Source organism: Watersipora subatra, chromosome 3, assembly GCF_963576615.1.
Source record: "Watersipora subatra chromosome 3, tzWatSuba1.1, whole genome shotgun sequence".
In the NCBI taxonomy this organism is placed as follows: Eukaryota; Metazoa; Bryozoa; class Gymnolaemata; order Cheilostomatida; family Watersiporidae; genus Watersipora; species Watersipora subatra.
The window spans coordinates 47,101,500-47,125,098 of record NC_088710.1 but is presented as its reverse complement, the minus strand read 5'-3'; positions in this window follow the sequence as shown (position 1 = coordinate 47,125,098).

Below are 23,599 nucleotides of genomic sequence, written 5' to 3'. Positions count from 1 at the left end.
AAAATGTTTCATAGTCAGAAATTTATGCTGAATTCAATTATAATGTTTCTACAACTATGTGTTTGCACATTGTTGAGTTAAAGAGCACTTTTGAATTGAGAGGGGACAACTCCAAGTTTGCTTGGAAAACCTTACATATCAGACAAAGAGAACTATTTTATTTTCTTGAAATTAATACATGCTTTTATTTAAGATTAGGTGAGTCAATTCTCAGCATTCCTTAACCCATGTCAAGGATGCAGCAAGGCTGCTTGTTTCACTGTCCCGATCAGTCTGTGAATGAAACCCTAGTCATAGTGACTAAACTTCAATATGAGACAGCTAAACAATATTCAAACAGATGGTTAATATTGGAAGAAGAGAGCATTCAATGTGAAATTGCTCAAAAAGTGCTAAGCATTGAGAACTTTGATGAGAGTTCAGACTTGTTATGTCATTATGCTTGTTATAAAAAGTATTGTAACCAACTCGTTATGGAAAGAACTGAGAAAATACATGAGAAGAGACAGAAAGAATGTGATACAGCAGAAGAGGTGAAACTAGATATTTATCACTTTACAAATTGATGATGATTACTCCATGATGATGGTACTTTTGTGGGAGAAAAAGAAAACATTTTCATTTTCGTCTGCACATTTTGTGAGCAGCAAAACTAACTCTTCGCAGTTTACATGACGTGTTATAGCCTACAATTTGGACATAAATGTACAGATAAATTGCATGTATGATATCTTTTTGGTTTGTTGCCTATGACCACACAAACTACGTTAGATATGGCACGCTGTACTATGCAGATATGACTAATCTGAAAGTATCGCATAGCAAGGTGTATAAGCCATGAGGCTCTTATGAAGAAGGGGTATTTTACTATTCAATCACGACATCACTGTCTATTCAGCTCTATCGCTTGTGATCAATCTTTTGAGCAAACAGCTAAAAGAGACTCAAAGTCTCACGGTGGAATCATAGGGTTCACTGGCCTCTCAATGTTAGACTCTATCTCACCCGGAACGAACAGCTGTACAAACAGACATGAAGAAGATGCTAGTGCTTGGTGATTTGGATGCAGCAAGTTATGAGACGCGAGAAAAGGCATGGAAGGCTGATGAAGAAATGAGGGAAGTCATGAAAGACTCATAACAGCAAAAATAAATCTGTTAGCGTTTCAAACCACCAAGCTAGAACATATTACCAGTGGTGCAAAAGCCTCCATTGAAGTGAAGCAGGATCTTGAAATGGCAAATGTGATAGGAGAGAAACAGCTTTCAGAATTTGTCCACAAGAGGTTAAGCACCCAAGAGATTGATTTCAATGCATCCATCAAGTCAAACAGGCTCAAAACCTTCACCACATTATCATCAGCTAAGAAGAAATAAAAAAAAAGTTCTAGAGAGTTTGCACAGACTGTTTGAGAATTTGTTAGTGATCAGCCAATAGTAACTTGGATTTGAGAAAAGTGTTATCGTTCTCTCTTGGCCCCATCAGCTGGTCCCTGGCTAACTCTGATGGCTCTATATTGAAGACCGCTAAATCGGCTCTGATGGCTGCTGTTGAGAAAGATGTTGATGATCAACCATCAATTTATGTTAACCAGGATTAGCTACTAGTCTTTGACAGTGTTGTAGCTGATGCTATGGCCAAAACTCAGACCGTGGAAGCGCCTCCAACTTTTGGCACGATTGCAAGTCAGCTTTTGAGACGAATAATTAGTATTGGAAGCGTGTTTCACACATGCCATGTAGATCTTGTTTTGACACATACCCTGATATCAGCATTAAAGGAGGTGAGAAAAGTCGTAGAACTGCGAAAGGAAGGCAGAAGGTTGCTGTGTTTAGTCTGAACTAATCAGTGCCAAAATGGTCTGAATTTTTAACAGATGGCTCAAACAAGACTGCCCTACTAAAATTTTTGAAGGCTACATGGAGCAAGTCAACTGTGAAGCAGAAACTAAATCTTGTAACAGTTTTTTTTTCAAAAATGCTACATGATCAGCTATGACCTTGATGGATCAACAGCTGTAAGCCAAATGGATAGTTTGACATCAGACCACGAGGAGGCAGATACACGCATGTTATCACATAATCTTTCATCTTTGCGATATTATCGCAAAGATAATGGAAGACAAACCCAGCTCAAAAGTTCTAGTCAAGTGCCAAGACACAGATGTTTTCCTAAGCTGTCTATCTCTAGTGGATGAGCTTCCATCACAGAAACTCATTTACTGCTGTGGTAAGGAGCAGTTGAGATATGTAAACATAGGCTGTCTGTCTACCGTCCTCATACCCAAACAATGCAGAGCACTGCTCAGGCTCCATGCTCCAAGTGGATGCGACAGTGTAAGCGCATTCTATTCCAAAGGGAAGATAACTTTCTTCAAGCTGCTAAAGAACCATCCTGAATTTTGTAACACACTGAAATCATTGGGAACAGATTTTGAAGTTGATGGTGCAATAAGAGAATCTATTGAGACATTCATATGAAGATTATATGGTGAGGAGACAAATTCCACCAAGGAAGCATGGTATAAGATCTTCCGTTCACCGTCTCGCTCATCACAATCAAACCTACCACCCACACTAGATGAGTTAAATCTCCATATATCTAGGGCTGCCTATCACGCCACGATATGGAGAAGAGCCAAACAAATCATCATCAATGCTCCATCTCTCCAGCAACATGGATGATTTATGGAAGGTGGAGAGCTTAGAGCTAGATGGATGACACAACAACCAGCACCTCCCGATGTGCTCATGAACATTTTTTGTCAACGCAAAACTGGGTGCCAGTCTCGTCGCTGTCAGTGCAACAATACAGATCTCAAATGCATGGACATGTGCAGATGCAGCTGCTGTAGCAATAGAAATAAAGAGGATGGAGATGAAAGTAGTAATGCAGAAGACTCAGATGACTGTGAATTAGAAGGTTATCATTCGAGTGGTATTGTAACCAGAGGTGTGCTTCATGTTTGATTAGAATACATATACATATGTGTCATACCGTATAAAAGACTGACTAATTACGATTTCACTTGCATTATAAAGTACACGGTTTAACATAATAAGCATTAATGATGACTATATGTATACTAAAATATTATATATACATGGTCTGAGTCTTTAAAAATACATTTTATTTTGTTTCGCAGATCTGTAATGATATAAGAGTGGCCCAAAAGTTGTGGAACAGCAAGCACAAACTGTAAAGCTGCCATAATATCAACCACACAGGGAATACATAAAATGATATAATTAAATTCTTAATTAATTCTTTAATTAAAATTAATTTATAATTATTCTAATGTTTGAACAATAAATATTTTAGTGTTATCAGAATTGATTCCAACTTAGGTCATTGCTAAGTATTTAGTATTTATATGCCATTTTCATTATCACACTGTTGGTAAAAGTACATAAAACATTACATACATTTATTTAATTAAAATAATATATTAATTATATTGCTCAAAAATGAACACTCTGAGAGGTGTAGAAACCAGATATTTGAAATCAGTTTGAAATTCTGATCTAGATGCCGCTCTTATAACATAGCCAACCTTCAAAAGGAATAAATCACCATTTTTGACAGCTTTTTGATGCCCTCTTGCTCTACTAATAGTCTTGGTAGCACAACTCTTGTTACTAATTTCAATACAGCACTTATGATTTAATGAGATGGATACTAATTCAACAGGAGGAGACAAATGCAAATTTGAATGTAATAATTTGTGCAAGCAAATACATGTATATACATTTAGATTGTTTTTTTCCATTTTGACCTTTGCATCTATGTTTAGTTACAAGGCTATTACAAAAAAGATAACAGTATTATACCTATATTCCTTCAAATTGCTGTTTTGGCTAATAAAGGCTTTTATTTGTTCTGTTTTGTTTGTCCATCACTTGGTTGAAAATTAAATAAATATATTAGTGTAAACAACCACATAGAAAACAGTATTTAGAGAAAAAAAGAAACTTTTTAAAATTATAAAAGCCATTGAAATTTGAAGCTTCACTTTCCATTTTTTATCAAAGTTTAGTTTGCAGCAAATAACAGTGGGCTAGTTGCCTGCTAAAGTATGCCAATCGATTATTCAAAAAATTTGATAGATACTGCAAAGATTAAATAACTCCTTAGTACTTGAAATGTGATTAAAGTATAGCTGCCAGCATGCCAATTAATATTAAACAAACATATAAACTTATGTTTAATAATTATTTTCAAATAATTTTAATAAATATTTGGCTACTTATCACTGAAACTTCCTTATAAGGTAAAATTATGTCCAAGAAGCTACAAAATACGTCATCTGAAAAAATGGTCATATTTGCAAATATTAGAAAGAAAGTGGCGAAAAGATGCACTATCTCCAAGAATTAAACTTTTCAATAGTTCAGGGGGTTAAGCAATTGCTGGTATTTCGACTTTTCCATGGGCGCAACACATGCCTGGAGCTTCGTCTTTTCACTTGAGTGCTTGGTAATGGCGACAAATTTTATCCATACTTCCTACCAAGCAAAGATAATTACTCTCATAGTTAAAGGAGCAGTCATAAAAAATGCTGCGTTAAACTTTTTTTGCCAAGATGTACATCTTCTTGCAGCAATCCTATCTTGCTCACACACCTGCTTCTGTTCATGTTGTTCATCTGTTTCTAAAGATGTTACCGTGGCAATCCTCTATCGATCAAACTCTTGTCTTTGTGCATGTTGTTCATCAGTCTCTAGGGAATCTTTGCTGGCATGCTTTCTCAGTTAATTGCTCATCTTAGTTGACGTTCCTGATCATTCTGGTATGCTACAAGTTTGCTGTCTATTCTCTGGCCTTTGCTAAGCATTCATTTCTTCGCTGTTCAGTTTCCAAAGCTCTAGCAGCAACTTTTCTCATTCTGTCTTTTTAAATCTTTCTTCCCTTTCCTTTAATAAATCATTGCACATTCTTTTCTTTGGAGGAAATAGAAAATGTGTAACTTCTGAGAATATTTAATAAATTAATTAAACAAAATATGGCAACTAAAACTAACCCATCTGATCAGATTATACATCAATAGACAGATTAATTTAGCGTAAAATCGTTATTAAAACTTTGACAAGACTTTTTTAATCAAAATTAACACTGGCCAACAAAACGCCGATAGGCCGTGCGACAGAGGATAGAACCATTAAGACGTGCGCATTTCACGAGAACAACGTGCACATTTCACCAAACTATGGCATTGTCCAAGTGCCGAAGGTTCTGTAACTAACGTAGAAGTACTGAAAAGTAATCGTTTCTTTTTTGCCGATTTCAAAGGAACTGACATTTTGGACACTAATAATGAGTACTTTAGTATTCCAACTGATTTCCAAAGCAGTGAAAGTAAAGGAAATGACGATGATCTTTTTTAACGATTCTTATAAGATTATTACAATATTTAATTATAGGAGTAATTATTCGATTTTATAAGATTTAATTATAAGAATAATCATTCAAATTTACAAGATCGAAGTATATAGTGACCTATGTTGGGCAATATGTTACTGTTATTATTTTTTCTAAATAATTTTGTTAAATAGATTTTCTAAAAATCTAGATAAATATCACAACTTTTTGATATTGGTTGCTATGACATTTTGAAATGTAAACAAAATTGTGCATTAGTTTTCTATTATTACTGTATTACTATATTAATAATATTGGTTATTCTAATAATATTAGTGCATTTTACTTCTAATATTGCATTTCTTTTATTGCAGGGAAAAGATATAAACATATAATCTTTTCCTTTCATTATTGCTTTTTGTTGTACATAAAAACACCCAGTGCATTACAGCTACCATTGCAGCTACCATTGCAGTTATGATAGTATTGCGCTGCAATGCCATTTGACTGCTAGTATTGCATTTCTCAACTATCAGTACCATTTCTTTTTTCCAATATCACTCTGGCCGAGGGCTATATGACAGGAGAATTTCTTATCACTATATTTATTATATCCTCATTATATGTTTCCTGATTATATTTCCTAATCTGCATATTAATTAATGACCTTGAGTGTTGACAAACATTTGTAGCATTGCCAAATAAACAAAAAGTATAATTTTCATATGGTTGTTTTAAATAGAACTTTATTTCTCAATAAAAGTTGCTTGAATTTATTAATCTCCAAAATAAAACACTCGCATGAACATTTTTGTTCATTATAATTGTAAAGCATTGTGTATAATAACCTCCAGATTTTAAACATGATATGTACATACAACTCATCCCATAACTCTTAATAATAATACAATCTCTCAGCTTGTACAACGCTGTGGTCTATGGAAACATAAGAGACTTAAATATTTGGTTTCAAGGTTAATATTGCATCATTAATTCTACCTTTTAATTTACTAAACCAAAATAATTTGATAGTGATTTTTCTGTGTAAAACATTTTTTTGTAAACATATATTGTGATGTGCTTCAAAATTTATAAGATCTAATCATTCTAATGAATATATGGCTAGGTCTAAAGATTTTGACACTGCTCTGGTTTGTCTTCCAAACTCACAGAGATGTGTTTTGAGCTGGGAAACTATTTCTAGCATTGTATAAGTCATATGCTAGCACATTAACCTCTGATCTCTGTTACTAACAGCAAGTAGCTGTTCTGAGAATAATATCAATATCTGGTATATTACAATACAACTATCATTTGTAAACTGTCTTAGTTATCATACTCTCAATCAAAGAGTAAATCACAGTTTGCAAAAAAGCTTTTTTGCTGACATTCTTATATCTTCTACCATTAAATCTCCTGCTTTCGGCAGCGTGATCATAATTTCCTATTTGTCTAGTTTTCATGAGACTTCTAATGGGGTGATGACAAGTTATCACTCTAACTCTGAAGGTAATAAATGAGTAAGCAACATGTTTAAATGTGCTGCCCTGATGATGTCCAGGCAGATCATGGGCCATCCCTGGCTGACATTCATCGAAAGGTCTCATACATTAGTCCTATAATTGTGTAGTGAATCTCTGCATGTGCTTCTTACTAGTATAGTGGATTACTGCACTCGCAAACACTACTATGTCGGATATATTACAAGTTGCCTGATCTTACCCAGTTTGATTATATAAATATGACTGTATTCATCTACTATGTATTTTCATCAATGGCTCAGTAACACTTGTGATTAATTGTTATAGGTACCAAAATAGAATAAGCTGTGTGACAATCAGAGACCATGTGCAGACCAATATGACAATAATATATATTCTAACAAACTAATATTTGACACAAAAGATAGATTTATGCCCGATAGGTCCATCCAACACATCAATAGCCACAAACAATAATAGTAGATGGAGAAAACTAAAAACATTGGCAAAACAATTTACACGCATTCAGGCCTTTTTGTATAGCAATCTCAGATACTAAGCTAACTCACAGCCGCAGCCTTTATATGTTTTCTAATTACCTTAACCTTAGCTTTTTCATAAAGAACAATCATCACTTCATTGCTTACAGTTAATAAACAAATGCGGAACACAGGCTATCAATAGCTTTGCAAGATTCCATAAGAAGATAACTTTTCCGAAAGGCAAAGACCTGCATTTGACAAAGTGTTATATTAAAAGCTCGCTAATGCATAGCCTGACCACATAGCTTCTCTACAATTGTAACAAATATTTAATTCTCAGAAGTTATCTACTCTTATTACAATTACAAGTGTTGTCGGTTCTTAACAAAGTGTTTAAACTGACCTTCTTTCAGATGTACTTGAATATATGTAAGTAACCAACTACTATGATTATTATCAGCACCTCTATGGAGTTTCACTGTTTCAGAGTTCTGTACATTCCTTCCTCTGACATTGTTCTCGAACATTGTCATTAGAATCAGCCCACTGATTTTAAGAAGTTAATAATAATAATAATCATTTCTAATAATAGTTAATAGCTAATAATCATTTACTGCTGGAGTTTTCAATTGGCTAGTTTTGAAATTTCAAATATATCTTACCGATTCTTTTCAGACACCCAATATGGACAGCAGTCATCATCAACTAAAATAAAAGCCTGTCCGCTCATTCAGAAGTCAGATATAAAAGCTATTTTTTGACATTTGTTACCTAATAAACTTTAAAAACTTTAAAATGAATTTATACCAAAATGTGTTGCTAGTAGATTATAGTAAAAATACTTACAATTGTGAGTAAGATATAAACAGAATCATATCACTTATTAGCTAACTTTTACAAGGTTTAATCGTCAGTAGCAACACAGGAATTATGGGTAATGGTATGAGCCAGATCTCTTTAGCAGTACAATCATATGTAACACTGTTACTGTATCTGTACTACTAATAAAGAATACTTAATATTGATATATTGAAATAACTAGAAATTCCCCTGTCATGCAGCCCATGACCAAAGTGATATTGGAAGAAAGAAAGGGTACTGATGGTTGAGAAATGCAATATTAGCAGTCAAATGGCACTGCAGTGCAATAGGATAACTGCAATGGTAGCTGTAATGTACTGGATGTGGGTGTTATTATGTACAACAAACAGCAATAATGAAAGGAAAAGATTATATGTTTATATCTCTCCCCCTGTAATAGGAGAAATGCAATATTAGAAGTAAAATGCACTGATATTATTAGAATAACCAATATTATTAATATAGTAATACAGTAATAATAGAAAACCAATGCACAATTTTGTTTACATTTCAAAACATCATAGCTAACAATATCAAGAAGTTGTGATATTTATATAAATTTTTAGAAAATCTATTTAACAAAACTATTTAGAAAAAATAATAACAGTAACATACTGCCCAACATGATAGGTCACTATATACCTCGATCTTGTAAATTGGAATGCTTATTCTTATAATTAAATCTTATAAAATCGAATAATTATTCTTATAATTAAATATTGTAATAATGTTATAAGAATCGTTAGAAAAAATATCATCGTCATTTCTTTTACTTTCACTGCTTTGGACATCAGTTAGAATACCCAAGTACTCAAGTGTCCAAAATGTCAGTTACTTTGAAATCGGCAAAAAAAGAAACGATTATATTTCAGTACTTCTACGTTAATTACAGAAACCTTCGGCAATTTGACAATGCCATAGACTGGTGAAATGTGCGCGATCTTTTTTTGTGAAATGCGCACGGCTTAATATTTTTATTCTCTGTTGCTCGGCGTTTCGTTAGCCGGTCTTAATTTTGATAAAAGTAAAGCTTGGCAAGTTTTAATAACGATTTTAGGCCGAATTTATCTGTCTATTTATGTATAATCCGATCAGATGGGTAAGGTTTAGGATATTGTCTACACTTTTCAAAGACATGGTAACATATTTAAATAGGTTTATATGTGTTTTGTATCGTGGGTAATGGTAAATTTTGTATCGTTTGTAATTGTTAAATTTGTTGATGAGATTTCGGTACAAGGGTTTGCGATGGCTGTTTATGAATAACTTTCGTGAGTTGTGTGAACATATGCATTTATCATAAATCTCTCAACCAATCGCTTCGCTCGTGTTTAGTAATGAGAATATTGATCATAGACCAATTTCTATGATTACACGGCATATAACAAACTTCAAATTATAAAAAGCCTGTATTTTCTGATATAAATTACAGCGATGCATTGATTTTTGTCTGTGTAAGCACTATTTAAGAGAAAACTATGGTTTTTTACATCTTAAGCTCTGAATCAATGCATGTCTAAACAAGTTATGCTTACTGACTGTACCATGTAATGTTTGAAAAGCAGAAGGATGAGAGACATCGACAGTCCTAAAACTCAAAACTGTTGATCACTGTTTGAGCCTAAAGATTACCACAGTCATATATTACTATAATTATTATTAACAATAGACATTGGAACTAAAAGTTTTATATAATCATATAGCACACTTCACCATCATAACCGGCAGCGAGCTGTAAAATTATGTGCAGAATACACGATCCCTGTAAATATGTGAAACTTAGGCAGTCTCTGTTACGGGCACAGCGGTAACCACAACTCTCAAGGCTCAGTTGAATAAAATGAACATCTGCATCAGATCCTAAACACCTGGTAGCTGACTTTTCATTGACGGTTACGTGAAAATTTCTTTGAGCCGATGAGGTGGTGCGACTTTCTAGAATGACAATAGTGTTAGTCGAGAATTGAACCCCTATCAAGCTGTCATCTAACCCACTCTGTAGAATATCGAAGGAGTCTGACCAGAGAGTTGGTTGTGTTGAATCAACAATACTGATCTTATTACTCATGTTTCTGTAGTTCTGTAGTACAAGAGTACTTAGATTATGTTGTACAAGCATCGAGCCAATCCAAAAGAATTCCTGCTGCCAGTAAACATTGGTGAGTGGCACTTCTAGTTGCTGAGTGCAGTCTTTGTTGTTCATTATAAACCGGTATTTATCTAAAAACTGTGGTACTAACACTCTGTTGATTATGTTGCCTGACTGAAGATTAACAAGCAGGCACTCTGAGTAATCAAAGGATAGAACTTCGACAGCTGACGTGTCTTCACACGACTGCTGAATTTGTCGGCCATCAAATCCACTCGGAAACCAATAAACTTCCTTATAGCCACAGCTGGTTAGATTCAGCCCCCAAATCATTGTTGGTAAAAGAAAATATACGGTGTCTCTTATAAATTCACTTTGGAACAACTGCCTAATATTTGAAAGATCAGAGGCCATATGACTCCCGCAAGATGCATCATTATTAACTGCTTGGTTACTACTCAAAAGTGTGATGCTACTACCATCTTCTTGAACTGAAGTGATTTCGAGAGAGGAAACGACGATGACTGTGAGAGGAGACGATGAAATCTTTAGAACCTTTGTGGGCGTGATATGCGTCGAGTAAATTATCTTTGATACTACAGACAGTTTAAGGTCTGTTGTGGAATCTAAAACTAAAAGTTTATAATAACATGACAAAGAATAGAACCATTAAGTCGTGCGCATTTTACAAGAATAATGTGCACATTTCACCAGTCTATAGCATTGTTCAATTGCCGAAGGTTCTGTAACTAACGTAGAAGTACTGAAAAGTAATTGTTTCTTTTTTGACGACTTCAAAGGAACTGACATTTTGGACACTAATAATGAGTACTTTGGTATTCCAACTGATGTCCAAAGCAGTGAAAGTAAAGGAAATGACGATGATATTTTTTTAACGATTCTTATAAGATTATTACAATATTTAATTATAGGAGTAATTATTCGATTTTATAAGATTTAATTATAAGAATAATCATTCGAATTTACAAGATCGAAGTCTATAGTGACCTATGTTGGGCAGTATGTTACTGTTATTATTTTTTCTAAATAATTTTGTTAAATAGATTTTCTAAAAATCTAGATAAATATCACAACTTTTTGATATTGGTTGCTATGACGTTTTGAAATGTAAACAAAATTGTGCATTGGTTTTCTATTGTTACTGTAATACTATATTAATAATATTGGTTATTCTAATAATATCAGTGCATTTTACTTCTACTATTGCATTTCTTTTATTGCAGGGAAGAGATATAAACATATAATCTTTTCCTTTCATTATTGCTGTATGTTGTACATAATAACACCCAGTACATTACAGCTACCATTGCAGCTACCATTGCAGTTATGATAGTATTGCGCTGCAGTGCCATTTGACTGCTAGTATTGCATTTCTCAACTATCAGTACCATTTCTTTTTTCCAATATCACTTTGGCCGTGGGCTGTATGACAGGAGAATTTCTAGTCATTATATTTATTATATCCTCATTATATGTTTCCTGATTATATTTCCTAATCTGCATATTAAATAATGACCTTGAGTGTTGACAAACATTTGTAGCATCGCCAACTAAACAAAAACTATAATTTTCATATGGTTGTTTTAAATAGAACTTTATTTCTCAATAAAAGTTGCTTGAATTTATTAATCTTCAAAATAAAACGCTCGCATGAACATTTTTGTTCATTACAATTGTAAAGCGTTGTGTATAATAACCTCCAGATTTTAAACATGATATGTACATACAACTCATCCCATAACTCTTAATAATAATACAATCTCCCAGCTTGTACAATGTTGTGGTCTATGGAAACATAAGATACTTAAATATTTGGTTTCAAGGTTAACATTGCATCATTAAATCTACCTTTCAGTTTACTAAACCAAAATAATTTGATAGTGATTTTTCTATGCAAAACATTTTTTTGTAAACATATATTGTGATGTGCTTCAAAATTTATAAGATCTAATCATTCTAATGAATATATGGCTAGGTCTAAAGATTTTGACACTGCTCTGGTTTGTCTTCTAAACTCACAGAGAAGTGTTTTGAGCTTGGAAACTATTCTAGCATTGTATAAGTCAAATGCTAACACATTAACCTCTGATCTCTTACTAACTGCAAGTAGCTGTTCTGAGAATAGAATCAGTATCTGGTATATTACAATACAACTATCATCTGTGAACTGTCTTAGTTATTATACTCTCAATCAAAGAGTAAATCACAGCTTGCAAAAAAGCTTTTTTGCTGACATTCTTATATCTTCTACCATTAAATCTCCTGCTTTCGGCAGCGTGATCGTAACTTCCTATTTGTCTAGTTTTCATGAGACTTCTAATGGAGTGATGACAAGCTATCACTCTAACTCTGAAGGTAATAAATGAGTAAGCAACATATTTAAATGTGCTGCCGTGATGATGTCCAGGCAGATCATGGGCCATCCCTGACTGACATTCATTGAAAGGTCTCATACATTAGTCCTACAATTGTGTAGTGAATCTCTGCATGTGCTTCTCACTAGTATAGTGGATTACTGCACTCGCAAACACTACTATGTTGGATATATTACAAGTTGTCTGATCTTACCCAGTTTGATTATATAAATATGACTGTATTCATCTACTATGTATTTTCATCAATGGCTCAGTAACACTTGTGATTAATTGTTGTAGGTACAAAAGTAGAATAAGTTGTGTGACAACCAGAGACCATGTGCAGACCAATATGACAATAATATATATTCTAGCAAACTAATATTTGCTATAAAAGATAAATTTATGCCCGATAGGTCGATCCAACACATCAATAGCCACAAACAATAATAGTAGATGGAGAAAACTGAGATAATTAGCAAAACAGTTTACACGCATTCAGGCCTTTTTGTATAGCAATCTAATATACTAAGCTAACTCGCAGCCGCAGCCTTTTTATGTTTTCTAATTACCCTAACCTTAGCTTTTTCATAAAGAACAATCATCACATTATTGCTTACAGTTAATAAACAAATACAGAACACAGGCTATCAATAGCTTTGCAAGATTCCATAAGAAGATACCGGTAACTATTAGGAAAGGCAAAGACCTGCCTTTGACAAAGTGTTATATTAAAAGATCGCTAATGCATAGCCTGACCACATAGCTTCTCTACAATTGTAACAAATATTTAATTCTCAGAAGTTATCTACTCTTATTACAATTACACGTGTTTTTGGTTCTTAACAAAGTGTTTAAACTGACCTTCTTTCAGATGTACTTGAATATATGTAAGTAACCAACTACTATGATTATTATCAGCATCTCTATAAGAGTGTCAGAGTTCTGTACATTCCTTCCTCTGACATTGTCCTCAGACATTGTCATTAGAATCGGCCCACTGATTTTAAGACGTTAATAATAATAATAATCATTTCTAATAATAATTAATAGTTAATAATCATTTACTACTGGATTTTCAATTGGCTAATTTTAAAATTTTAATTATAACCTACCGATCTTATTTAAACACCCAATATTGACGGCAGTCATCACCAACCAGAAAAACAGCCAGTAAGTTCATTCAGAAATCAGCTATTATTAATATAATAAGAGCTATATTTTGGCATTTGTTACATAATAAACTTTGAAAATTTTAAAATGAATTTATACCAAAATGTGTTGCTAGTAGATTATAGTAAAAATACTTACAATTATGAGCAAGATATAAACAGAATCATATCACTTATTAGCTAACTTTTACAAGGTTTAATCGTCAGTCGCAACACAGGAATTATGGGTAATGGTATGAGCCAGATCTCTTCAGCAGTACAGTCATATGTAACACTGTTACTGTATCTGTACTACAAATAAAGAATACTTAATATTGATATATTGACATAACTAGAAATTCCACTGTCATACAGCCCATGACCAAAGTGGTATCAGAAAAAAGAAAGGGTACTGATGGTTGAGAAATGCAATATTAGCAGTCAAATGGCACTGCAGTGCGATAAGATAACTGCAATGGTAGCTGTAATGTACTGGGTGTGAGTGTTATTATGTACAACAAACAGCAATAATGAAAGGAAAAGATTATATGTTTATATTTCTCCCCTGTAATAGGAGAAATGCAATATTAGAAGTAAAATGCACTGATATTATTAGAATAACCAATATTATTAATATAGTAATACAGTAATAATAGAAAACCAATGAACAATTTTGTTTACATTTCAAAACGTCATAGCTAACAATATCAAGAAGTCGTGATATTTATATAGATTTTTAGAAAATCTATTTAACAAAACTACTTAGAAAAAGTAATAACAGTAACATATTGCCCAACATCGATCACTATATACCTCGATCTTGTAAATTGGAATGCTTATTCTTATAATTAAATCTTATAAAATCGAATAATTGTTCTTATAATTAAATATTGTAATAATGTCATAAGAATCGTTAGAAAAAATATCATCGTCATTTCCTTTACTTTCACTGCTTTGGACATCAGTTAGAATACCCAAGTACTCAAGTGTCCAAAATGTCAGTTACTTTGAAATCGGCAAAAAAAGAAACGATTATATTTCAGTACTTCTACGTTAATTACAGAAACCTTCGGCAATTTGACAATGCCATAGACTGCTGAAATGTGCACGATCTTTTTTTGTGAAATGCGCACGGTTTAATATTTCTATTCTCTGTTGCTCGGCGTTTCGTTAGCTGGTCTTAATTTTGATAAAGGTAAAGCTTGGCAAGTTTTAATAACGATTTTAGGCCGAATTTATCTGTCTATTTATGTATAATCCGATCAGATGGGTAAGGTTTAGGATATTGTCTACACTTTTCAAAGACTTGGTAACATATTTAAATAGGTTTATACATGTATGCGTTTTGCATCGTGGGTAAGGGTTAATTTTGTATCGTTTGCCATTGTTAAATTTGTTGAGATTTCGGTACAAGGCTTTACGACGGCCGTTTATGAATAATTTTCGTGAGTTGTGTGCACATATGCATTTATCATAAATCTCTCAACCAATCGCTTCGATCGTGTTTGGTCATAAGAATATTGATCATAGACCAATTTCTATGATTACACGGCATATAACAAACTTCAAGTTATAAAAAGCCTGTATTTTCTGATATAAATTACAGCGATGCATTGATTTTTGTCTGTGTAAGCACTATTTAAGAAATAACTATGGTTTTTTACATCTTAAGCTCTGAATCAATGCATGTCTAAACAAGTTATGCTTACTGGCTGTACTAAAAACTAAATTAAATGTATTAATTAAAAGCAGTATAATCCTTTTTAAGTAACTTTATCACTCTTGTTTATTTACCATGTAAAGTTTGAAAAGCAGATGGATGAGAGTCATTGACAGCCTTAAAACTCAAAACTGTTGATGACTGTTTGAGCCTAAAGGTTACCACAGTCATATATTACTATAATTATTATTAACAATAGACATTAGAACTACAGTTTTTATATAATAATATAGCACACTTCACCATCATAACCGGCAGCAAGCTGTAAAATGATGTGCAGCACACATGATCCCTGTGAATATGTGAAACTTAGGCAGTCTCTATTACGAACACAACGGTAACCACAACTCTCAAGGCTCAGTTGAGTAAAATGAACATCTGAATCAGATCCTAGACACCTGGTAGCTGGCTTTTCATTGATGGCTATGTGAAAACTTCTTTGAGCCGATGAGGTGGTGCGACTTTCTAGAATGACAATAGTGTTAGTCGAGAATTGAACCCCTATTAAGCTATCATCTAACCCACTCTGTAGAATATCGAAAAAGTCTAACCAGACAGTTGGTTGTGTTGAATCAACAATACTGATCTTACTACTCATGTTTCTGTAGTTCTGTAGTACATGAGTACTTAGATTATGTTGTACGAGCATCGAGCCAATCCAAAAGAATTCCTGCTGCCAGTAAACATTGGTGAGTGGCACTTCCAGTTGCTGAGTGCAGTCTTTGTTGTTCATTATAAACCGGTACTTATCTAAAAACTGTGGTACTGACACTCTGTTGATCATGCTGCCTGACTGAAGATTAACAAGCAGGTACTCTGAGTAATCAATGGATAGAACTTCGACCGCTGACGTGTTTTCACACGATTGCTGAAATTGTCGACCATCAAATCCACTTGGAAACTCACAAACTTTCTCATAGTCACAGCTGGTTAGATTTAGCCTCCAAATCATTGTTCGTAAAAGGAAATATACAGTGTTTGGTATAAATTCACTTTGGAACAACTGCCTAATGTTTGAAAGATTAGAGGATACATGACTCCAGCAATATGCATCATTATTAACTGTTTGGTTACTACTCAAAAGTGTGATGCTACTACCATCTTCTTGAACTGAAGTGATTTCATTAGAGGAAACGACGATGACCGTGAGAGGAGATGATGAAATCTTTAGAACCTTTGTAGGAGCGATATGCGTCGGGTAGATTATCTTTGATACTACAGACAGTTCAAGGCATGTTGTAGAATCTAAAACTAAAAATTTAGAATAGCATTAACAGACATCACACTAATCTATTGCAAAAATAGGTCTGAATATTTGACGTCTAATTGGGTGTGCGTTTGTGATCTGGTGAGCTATTTATTTAAGAGATCTATAATGATGTACTCATTGATATTAAACAGAATATAACAACATCTACTTGAGATGCTAGACCTATACTCAGTCTGAATATTATAAAACAGATAGGCTGTCATTTTATGCAAACATTATACAAGCAGAAAATAGGTGTGGCTCAGTAACAATAGACCAACTAAGTGCACGTAATGGTATACCTTTCAAAAACGAAAATCAACTATTTCAACGTATATTGTGATGTTGAGTTACAAGCTATATTTTCACAACAACATGTTACAAATTTTCTACTAGGCCTCCAGCATATGGATTGTTTATTTACAGTTGTTACTCTGCTGGTACATAAAGATAATTGTATTACAAAGTTGTATAGAAGGTTAAACCTACGTCCACACTGATAGTTCTGAGTGGTAACAGTGAGTGAGCCTTCTATTTGTAGAACTGTACTATTCACTACATTCCCTGCTACTGAATCACAGCCCATAGTAAGTATTGCTTCTGCTGACCACTCATAGTCCCATAGGTTGAAGTCAGCCAAGTCTCCAGGCATTATTTGGTCAACGTCAAACCCTCCAACTAAAACAGATATTGAAATACTCATGATGATCCAAATTATTGAGTTTGATTTAATCAACTGATATTGATATATAATAAAAAGTATAAGCAATGCTAGAAACTTAACATGCATTTCTCATCCACACTAACCTTGCAGTAATAGTCAACAATGAGTATAATGGTATGTTACATTAACTTTATGGCCCTGTATGGTATATGTATACATGCACTGTCAGGGGAGATAACTAGAGTCTGCTGAAGACTGAGGTTTATCAACACTGAAGAGATATAATAGACAGAGTAGTCATGTACCTGGGACCACATCATGTAATCTCATATAGAGAGTACAGAAGGGATACCTTAGAATATTGTATGAGAAGGTGGGAGATGGTGCATGTCATTAAAATCTAAATATTCTAAGGTTGAAACCTAATTAAAAATAATTAACAGTCAGTGACAATAGATTTAGCAGTCAATTATATCCATCAATATTAGTTTTGATTGCTTGGTTTCAATGAACTCACCAATCATTGATTTGGTCTCATCACTAACAATAACCAATGGGCATTTGATAATCTAAACGCCAAGGAAACTGTTTCCTTAACTATAGCTAAATACAGTGAAACTCGGATAACTCAACCTTCAAGGGACCGAGCAAAAGTGTTCGAATTATCAGAGTGTTCAAGTTATCAGAGCACTGTCACAAGTCCATGTATTCACTTATTTATTAGTAGATACATGAACATATACAAACTATAATATAAATCAAAAGCACAAATGGCTTGTTTCAAATTAAATGCTTCTAATGTAAAGTTTAAAACGTTTTTATCAAAAAGTATAGAGATTTTTCTATCACTTGAGATTGGTTTGTTGTTTGAGGTGATGTTATTGTCAGGACGTTTTTTAGATTGACATTGGCAAAACTTGATCGTTGCTGAAATGCTCAAAGAAAAGACATCTTTTTCTTTTGAGCGTTTTACCCACGATCAATTTTGCCGATATTTCTTGAAGTTTATGGAAAGATTACCTTACTTTACCTGGGATTCGTTAAGAGCAACACTCCGAGGCAGTTCAATTAAAAGTTTTACGAGGTTTAACAGTACATTGTATATCACTCACGCTTTTTGAATGGATACTTATTGAATGTACACACGTATTCTGTGTTTAGGTCAAACGATGAATAGTTTTTTTAGCTAAGAAAACGTATACGTTTAATAAAAACAAATTTTAAGACGTTTTAAACATTCAACATTCCGACGTTGATTCAACACGGAATCAACTTCGGAAAAATATTCGTCACGGGCTAGCCGGGTCACGCAGTCAAGGATTTTCGCCACGCACATACAAAACAACATGCGATTTTTGTTTTGTATGTGCGTGGCGAAAATCCTTGCGCCCGTGGCCGGGCCAGTCCGCGCTATTCATCGTATAGCAGTATAAATCAAATTTCACTAAACCTTTAGAACAGTCGTTGACAAAAATATTTTGCCGATGGAGGTAATAACGACGCTTATGAATTACGAAAAGTTGAGGTTTACCTCTATGGCTTGGAATAAAGTGATTTTCTAAAGCGATAGCAACCGTTTCGGTAGCCGTTGGGCAAAAAACAGTTCGTTATAACAGTGTTGAATTCGAGTTATATAGAGCCATTTATCATTGCGTGGGAACGGACCAAGCAAATCCAGTCGAGTTAACCATGTGTTCGCTATATCCGAGGGCGAGTTATCCATGTTTCACTGTACTTGAACCAACTCAAGACGTCACTTACTACACATGGGATAATTAGCTACATATTTATTGAAATAACGTAAAAATAATAAATACACCCTATTTGTTTATTGTGTTTTGATTAAACTTCAATTATTGTAAGTGATGACAGTTATGCATCAAGTAGTAAGGAGTTGTCCAATCTTTGTATTATCGGACGCTTTTCAAAAATCAGTTAGCATACTTTTACAGGCAACTGAATTACTATTATTCACAAAATTGTCATGTTTAATCGAAAATTGAAAGCACAATTTTAAATGTTACTAGCTCATGCTATTTTAAAAGTTTGTCACTTTTTCTGAATGCTGTTTGTTTTACATACTTGTGTACACTCATATCTATATTCAAATAGTGTGGTAGATAAATAAAAGCCATTAATAACCATTAACTACTAAAACTAGAACTGCACAACGATGATAAAAATTGATCGCGATTAATAACTGGTCTGAACCAGTTAATCTTCGATTAATCTTAGAACTAATCTAGCAAAAACCTGCATATTCAAAAACAAATAATACAGCTACATATAAATTAATTATACTTTAGACAATTGTTAGCAGTAGTACATGTTATGTACAATGTACATAAGTTACAATGTAATAATTATTATGAGTATAAAAACTGTCTACGAAAGTATATAATTAAGTCAGCCAAGAGTTGAGGCAGCACAGTTTATTCAGATTATCTGAATAAAGATATGCCCTCTTCCTACATACAATACAATATCGCCAGCTTTAGAGAATAGCCGCTCACAAGGGACAGTAGTAGTATTAGTTACCGTTACTAATACTAGTGACGGTAGTCACTAGTATTAGTTGTTGTCTGTGACAGCTGGTGATGATTTCTGGTAGGATGAGAAATAGTTAAAATATATCTTAATGATGATGTGCTGTGGTGGTAAGCAAAGTCCTTCTGGCATATAATGCACTTCGCTTTCTCGTTTACGCTTCCAACAACTTACAGAAATGCGCTACCTAGGGTGGAAGACATTTTTCCGCTTTCATGTTCCAATAAAGTGTCCATCTTATATTACTAATATTCTGAAGCTGAAATATGATTGTGAATTTTTTGAAAAAATGAAAATACATGTATAATTTACTTGAGATACTTTTTAGAAATAAACAAAATAAACTGTAAGATATGTATTAAATAATACTGAAACCACTTTTGTTGCTATTACCTAGAAACATGTTCAAACAACTAACAACATGGCTGCTTACAGCTAGATCGGCACGGCGCTTGTGCATTGTATTGTATAAACAAGCGGCTCAATGTGTTTACATAGTTGAGTGCAAAATAATTGTGGTTGTAATTTATTGGTAAGAAAGTGTTGCTTGTCATAATATTTATTTGTTAGTAAATTAAATGGTAGTAACCTGCTATGTTAGTATTACTAATGTATGGTACTAAACAGTACAAAGGAACGGAACCACATCAAAATCATCACCTCGGTTGCATTTTAATTGAAGAATAATTGGCCCAACTCAGTTAATCATTTATTTGTATTGGCCGTTTAATCGTTTAATTAACGCGATCATTGTGCAGCTCTACTAAAACCAGTAAGCCATCAAATAAAAGCCAATGTTAGCCAACACAGCAGCTAACAGGAATTTAGCTAAAATACTAAAATTATCCTAATGGGTCAAAGGTCAAAAATGTAGAATAAAGCAGACTTAAAACCAAAAGGAGATGGAAATATATATTTACTTGCGTAAAGTCTCACATTCAAGTTTGCATTTGTTTCCTCTTGTCTAAGTTTTGTAATCTGTATCTTCAAATCAAATGAGTTGTCTTGAACTTATTAAAACTAAAAATGAATGTTTGGGACATTCATAGACTTTATATGATGTAAACTTGCCTATGCTATTAAACACTAGACATTTAAAATAAAGCAACTGTAACAACTTGTCAAATGACCACTAAAGCTTTGCCTACTTTAGTTTGAGACTTGAAGAATGAGAGTTATGATACCATGACTATAACTTAAGCAAGCTGATATGAGCGTGCAAACTCTAGCTATGGTTTTAGAGACAGGCTGAATAATGTGAATTAAGCTGCCATTAATCTCTGAAAAGGAGGCTATGTGATCTACGCTAGAGAAACCTTTGAAATACGCTTAGCTTCACGTACGATAACTATCTTGGTCAGTCAGAAGGGTGAGGGCTGAATTGGCAGGAATTATCGCATCTTGTTCTTGTGAAGACTGCTCTAAAAAGAGCTCCATCACCCCTGGTATCTGGCTGTCAGTGTACCACTAAAAACATGATTTAGTTATTTCTATTTTATATAATAACTTTAAAATTAGGAATCAACCAGTTAGCATATACTTTAGAAGTGACGAATTTATGTTAATTTAAGTTTCTATTGCAGAAAAGATTTATTGTAAAAATTGTTCCAAGATTTTAAAAATTAGTTGCTATCAAAAGGTTATTTCAGTAACACATTTTTTTAAATATCAAAAATAATACAAACTATTAAAGATTGCTCCATAGCTAGCCAATGATGAATTCTCGTAAAGGCATCATATAGAAATCATTGTTCAAATACGATTGGATCTAGTTTATGTTAGATGTATTATATTATTGTTACCTACTTTTACATAGCGCCCATAACTCCAAATGAAACAATGTCGGTGCCTTTCATTCCATATATACATAGCTTCCCTTTGAGATTTTTCGAGACCGAGGTGATTCAGATACAACATTCCGGATACCCGATATCGAAGTGTAAATACATTTTGAGCTATAAGATTAACAGATTAGAAAGAGCATGCAAATAAGTAAAGAACACTTTACAAACTTGTTCTAAAAACTGCTAATTTATATCTTTAAAGTCTTGTTTTTGCTAGCTTGTGCCAAATTGTGTAAGTTTAGTGAATATCAACAATTTTAAGCAGCTATAACACTTTCTAAAGATTTTAAATTTATCATAAGAGCTTTAATTTTGAATCCTGAGATAAAATAATTATATGTTATTCATCATCAGCCAAACTGTATTTATAGAAACTGAGTAGTGCTTAAATCCTACTCATCTACTGCTACTACCAGAATACCTGAGACTACAATAAGACAGCCAGGTTTATACCATACAAGTCGAATAATATATACACATACTTGAGCCAAAGATGTTGATTATATGCGGTTTTCTTGAGAGATCTCTTTCTTGTGAGCCATTGAACCAGAAACAAGCGGTGATTTCCTTCATTGCAGGAAGTGGTTCATAGAAGAAATATGAATTGATGTCAATGGTCTGACTGTAGGTGACCATAGATTTCCATGCTTCTGTCATAAGAAAGAAAGTTATCTGTAGCTTATTACACTGGCAGATTGTAGATTATCACTATACAAAGCATGCCAGCAACTTAAAGACTTATCTGCTCGTAACGGGCAAGACAATTACTTCAGACAATTGTGCCATGTGCTGAAAACTTCTCAGAGTAGTATAAAGACCGTCTGCTACTGATAGATGTATGGTAGTTCATGTTGATCAAGAGTGGGTTGATATGACTTATCATATGTTTCAAGTCACTTACCTGTTGTTTTTGTCAGTTTTAATAGTATTTATTTAATTGCAATTTTTAAATTAAAAGCTTGATCAAGACGGAAGAATTCATGGTTTATTATTGATAATATAGAAAAATTATAAACTGTTACCCACCCTTGGATGAAGCACTTGCTGAAGATAAAAAGAGAATGGAAATAAAGGTGACTGTGCCATTACAGTTCATGTTTGATTATTAACTCCTGCCACCTGGATCCTGTCTAACATTCTCAGCAAACCTTTTAAAAATAAGTCAATGGTCAGGACTTCTAAAAAATTATAAAATCAGTTTTTATTAGTTAGTATATTTACAGAATATTAAGTTACATTCATGAATTATGTATTTTAAAAAACCAATATCAAACCTGAAACTAAAAACTAACAATCATTGGATTAATTTGTTGATTTAAGACGAGCGAGCAAACTTTGAAATTTTACCCTGTTTAACAAATTTATTTGTTAAGCAAACTTGAACCGTTTACTTTCATGAAGAGATTTATTGATTTTAAATCCAGTTTTTCAGTAAATCCTAAATATCTAATGACTCTCATTAACAAGGTTTCATTGATTTTCACTCAGGCTATCAGAACAAATACTTATCAGGTTCGTATGAACTTAGGCTAACCTAAACTGCGCATCATTATTTTCTGAAATTAGAAAAATAGACACTTGCTAATGTAAGCCTCAGTTCACAGCAATCTGTTTGTAATTTTGAGTATGATTTTAATTGGTAGGTAATAGAATAAGGCATAAAATACATACAGTTCCCAGATTACAGCTAGAGCAGCCATATATTATACTTTACGGTGAAACTACTTTTTATAGCTAAAAAAACAATAAACAGTCTTTAGCTATAGAAGATATTTGCT